Genomic DNA, 4,997 nt, shown 5'->3' with positions numbered 1-4,997 from the left:
AAGTGATGAGCATTGTATAGGATGTAATAGGTGCCAAGATTGTGTTGTGTTTCAGGATTGTGAATTTCAGGAGGCTCAAAAAATTCCAGTACACTGCATTTACAGAGGTTAAGTTAGGGATAGCTTTGTGAAGACAGCACCGTTAGAGGGAGAATAAAACAGATGAGGTGTATAAATCAAGGAAGTAAGACATGAAATAGATAGAGTTAGGGTAAAGATGCTTTTGTAGAGTGTGAAAATGAGAATACTGGGTTTACAAGGTTACACAATAGTAAAATATTAAGGCTACATAGAGACAAATTTAGTTAACATTCACATACCAATCTGTCATAGATTTGAATGTTTGGCTGCTTGCAATGAAGAAAATGAGAGGTTTACATAGAGTGTAAGTCTTTCATTATGTATACTGATACATTGATTTGTACTGGGGAGCACAAGATAATTAGGATTAGAACTTGCTTGCCAAGTATTAAATTATAGGACATTATAGAATATGTTGACAGTTTAGTGAATTACATAGCAGGATCCAAAGCTTAAGTGAAATATTATCGGGGTTATGCTGGAGCAGCTGGTAAGCTTTTGGAATATGTGGAATTGTTTCCAGAATAAGGACGAATTATATGCTTCTTAAATCACTCTTGGCAAATTCATATGCAACAAATATGAAGTTTTGAAATGTGGTTTTCTCAGTTAAAACCGACTTTTGCACACATATTAGATAAGTCTGCTTTATAACATGAGGCTCAATTGGGAAAATCACAGAGTAAGTTTATGCTGAGAAAATAAACAGACTAGCATGTGATGCCAAGGGTAACACAATATCTATTGTATACAAAGCAAAAATTCAGTGTGTACTTGCATAAACACTAGACAGTCACCTTCTGCAGAATCTGGAAATAAGTCAACAGGTTTATTCCCACAAGATGTCTTTCTGTTGATTTGTTCACTGTGATTACCAAGTAGAACTGATGTGAAACCAATGTCAGTTTTACCAAGAACAACTTGTTTACCACATGATTGGTGATTCTGCAGCAGACAGCATCTAGTTGTCCATGGGAATTTTGCTGCAACTTCACACAGTGTGTATAACAGGCCAACAACAGTGAGGTCCTTTACTTGCCAAGTAGGTGATATTTATATTAATATAGGAAGGTAAAAACATATATTATGCCTGCATATTACAGAAGTATTGGTTTCCAGCCCAACAATATGCTAATTTTTCTTATCTTTTTACATTTATGCATTAATACTTAAACAGCTTGTCTGGCTAAATAATTTACAAGAATAAATTAGCTGCATTAGTGATGTATATTCTTGGACTTCCTATACAAATATGGATTACTGTGGTGAGTAAAAGACATTTTAAAATGTCATACATATCAAGGAACATTTGGAATAGTGAGCAACAAGCTATTCATCTTGCTGCCCATTTAAAAAGACCAGCTTTAGTAATATTAAGCAGCCTTCCAGCTGAAAGCCTTAATAACTATTAAGCATCAATGGTTGCTTTATCCAACAGGTTCAGAATGATACACAAGGAGGAATTATCCAGAGCAAAGTTCCAAAACAAGGTATGGAGGAAAAAAAGAAACATTATCCAAGCTTGCAGAAAATTTGAAAAGGTTTGTTTCAATTATCGTATCCAGATGCTCCACATGAAATGATGGATTCATTGGCATATGACTAATTTATAGATGCCATAACAGGTGAGGATATAAGAATTAGGCTGAAACTAATTCTGTGTACGTGTTGAAGGAAGCTTTGCATTGGCAATGGAACTTGAATCCATTAAAGTTGTAGGTAAACAATTAAAGGTACCATCTGATGATAGTTTAGAAGGAAGAAAAGGATTAGTTAGACACAAAATGGAGGAAATTTACCATAAGACAATAGGTGTTTCAAGTGTAACATGAAAGGACATATTGCCAGTGACTGCAGACAAAACCTATAGAGAATAAGAACTCGCCCAAGACTGTGAGGAATCAACAACTGTTCATTCCCTAAAGATGAGTGTTTGAACCCAACCAGATTAAAGGAAAAAAAAGGGCTAATCAGACATCAGGAAACATGAATTAGTTGTATATATGGGATAAAGTTCATCTGAAAATACCTCATCTGCCTCAAGTGAGATAAGAAGCTTATTACTTAAAGAAACCAGTCTATGAATTTGTTAATGGGAAGTCTTGATATGTTAATTGACACTGGTTCTACAGATACAATATCTTCATCCAATTTGGTAATGAAAGGTGGAAAATTGTTTCAAGAGATGAAAAAATAAGTGGACATAAAATTCTAGCAAAAGAAAAGTTGGAAGTTACCCTTAATATAGGAAACTTCTCTGCATCTCATGATGTATGGATAATTGACATTGAAAAAAAAGTGCATAGTAGGAAATGACTTCGTGTGGAGACAAGGTTGTGAGGTTAGGCTAGCTTCAAATAACTTCACAGGATGTTCTTGTGCACAACATAAAAATTACTACACCAGAAGGTGAACTTCCTGTGAAAACAAGGAGAGCAGTCATTATACTACCAAGAAATGAAATGCTCATACCAGGACTTGTTAAAAATAAACTTACATCTATTGAATGGGCTGTAATAGAACCAAACACTCCAGTGTGTCCTGATTAATTAATATTTGGTAGAATTATCAAAGGTGTTTTGACATTCTTTGAACACTTTATATAATCTCTGACATTGTTCAATTGTAAGTCCTCCACAGCTTCAGTTACACAGCTTTTGGAAGTGGTAAGCTGTCCGAACGTAAGGATTTGACCTCTGAGTTCCTGCCTCTTTCCTCAAAGATGACTACTTCTTATGTTTATTGACATGTACTACCTGTACAGCCTAACATCTTGCAATGTCTCTTCCATACTTGACTCAAATTTTATAACCCTAATGATGATATCTTTATTCTTCAGACTCATTCCAGTGGACCTGATGACTTGGAATGAACAAATAAAAATGTTCACAATATTGACACTGGGAATACAACCTTAATATGTCAGTTAACCAAATGACTTCCACTTGCAAAACAAGATGAAGCTTTCAAACCACGAAGAAACAAGAAATGATAGAACCAAATATTAGTCCTTGTGCATCACCTGTTGTATTTGTAAAGAAAGAGAATGGATCCATAAGGTTCTTCATGGACTACCATAAAGTGAATAAAGTCATAAAGAAAGATTCCTACCCACAGCTAAAGATAAACTACTCTGGATGCTCTATCTGGATCAAACTTGTTTTAAACATTGGATCTTACGAGTAAGTGTTGGCAAGTGCAAGTTGACAAAACAAGTATAAAAAAGACCAACTTTGCTGCAGGAAATGTATTGTGTCAATTTGTTGTATTATCATTTGGATTATATAATGAACCTGCTACATTTCAATGATTGATGGAGTATGTTCTGCCTACACTGGTTCATTATACTCATAAACATGGATGGCATAACCACATATAGTAAGATCTTTGATAATCCTTATGATGTGCTAAGGAAAGTTCTGAACTGGTTGAGGAAAGAGAACCACCTGAAGATGAACTTTGAGAAGTGTGAATTGTTCCATCAACAGGCAAGATTCCTAGGACACACAGTCAGCAGAGAGAGTCTTCACATCCATTGAAGGCTGCTTATGTCCAGGATTTGCTAACTCCAAAGAACCTGCTATGGTAAAAGTATGGCCTTTGGTCCTCTGGTGGGACAGCAGTAAGTCTGTGGATCTACGATGCTCAAATCAGGGGTTCGATTCCCCTCAGTGGACACAGCAGATAGCCCAATGTAGCTTTGCGATAAGAAAACACACACTCTCTTAGACTATGCTGTTAGGATCATCTTCCCCTACATAAATTACTTGAAAAGTCAACTATGTTTTGTTTGAATGCTAATTGTGAATTTGCATTTGACAAAATGGAGAAAGGATTGACCCTGTGCCTGTGTTAGCCTATCCATTTCTTAAAGATCCACTCATTTTGGATACATGAACAATGATTTTGCAGTGGGAGCAGTGTTATCACAGAAAAGAATATGTGTTTGCATTCTATAGCAAAGCAATGAATGCTGCAGAATGAAAGTTTAGTACAACTTAGAAAAAACTATTTAGTATTGTTTGAGTCCTAAGTCATTTCCACCATTACACATATGAAAAAAGTTTACACTTCAGGTTGATCATGCAGCATTGAAATAGCTGGTGAATTTTTGCAATTCAGAAAATCAGATACCAAGATAGCTCCCCAAACTCCATGAGTACAACTTAACGTAATGCACTTCCCTAGACAGAACCATGGAAATATTGATGAATTATCCCAAAGACCTTATAATAAAGAAGAACGTAAAAAAATCCAAAAATAGGGAAGTACAACAAAGTATAATTTAATATATTACATCCACAAGTGATGATGAAGAACTAATGTGGTCCAACAATAAACTGATAGATACTCAATCAAAAAAATACGAATTTGAAATCAATTATTCAGTGGATCAAGAATAATGCAGAACCCCCTCATGGCAAACAGTCACTCCATACAGCCAAAAGAAGAGATGTATTGGGCACAACAGAACTCATTATGCCTGAAAAAGGGGCTTGTTATGTTGGAAATGGGAAGATACAAGTGGACAGAAACAATGACTACAGTTGGTACTTCCATAATATATATTGTGAAGTACTCGATCATCTCCACAACTTTCCAATGGCTGAACATTTAGGTGTTAAAAACACCCTAGAGTGAAGCTGGTGAATTAATTCAAATTCGACAAAATGGAAAATACTATACTTCAATTAAAATACTTGACTGTACAAATTTACAATGATACTGTTACACCTCTGTGTTTGTTAATTTTCTGTAAAAATTCTTTCCGAAGAAACTTTAGCGATAAAAGTCCTTTCTTAAATAAAACTAGTTTATTCTTTCTTAATACAACTTTAGCGATACAAGTCCTTTCTTAAATAAAACTAGTTTATTCTTTCTTAATACAACTTTAGCGATACAAGTCCTTTCTTAAA

This window comes from Limulus polyphemus, unplaced genomic scaffold, assembly GCF_000517525.1.
Source record: "Limulus polyphemus unplaced genomic scaffold, Limulus_polyphemus-2.1.2 Scaffold2188, whole genome shotgun sequence".
In the NCBI taxonomy this organism is placed as follows: domain Eukaryota; kingdom Metazoa; phylum Arthropoda; class Merostomata; order Xiphosura; family Limulidae; genus Limulus; species Limulus polyphemus.
The sequence above is the reverse complement of the archived record's forward strand: the minus strand, read 5'-3'. Positions refer to the sequence as shown.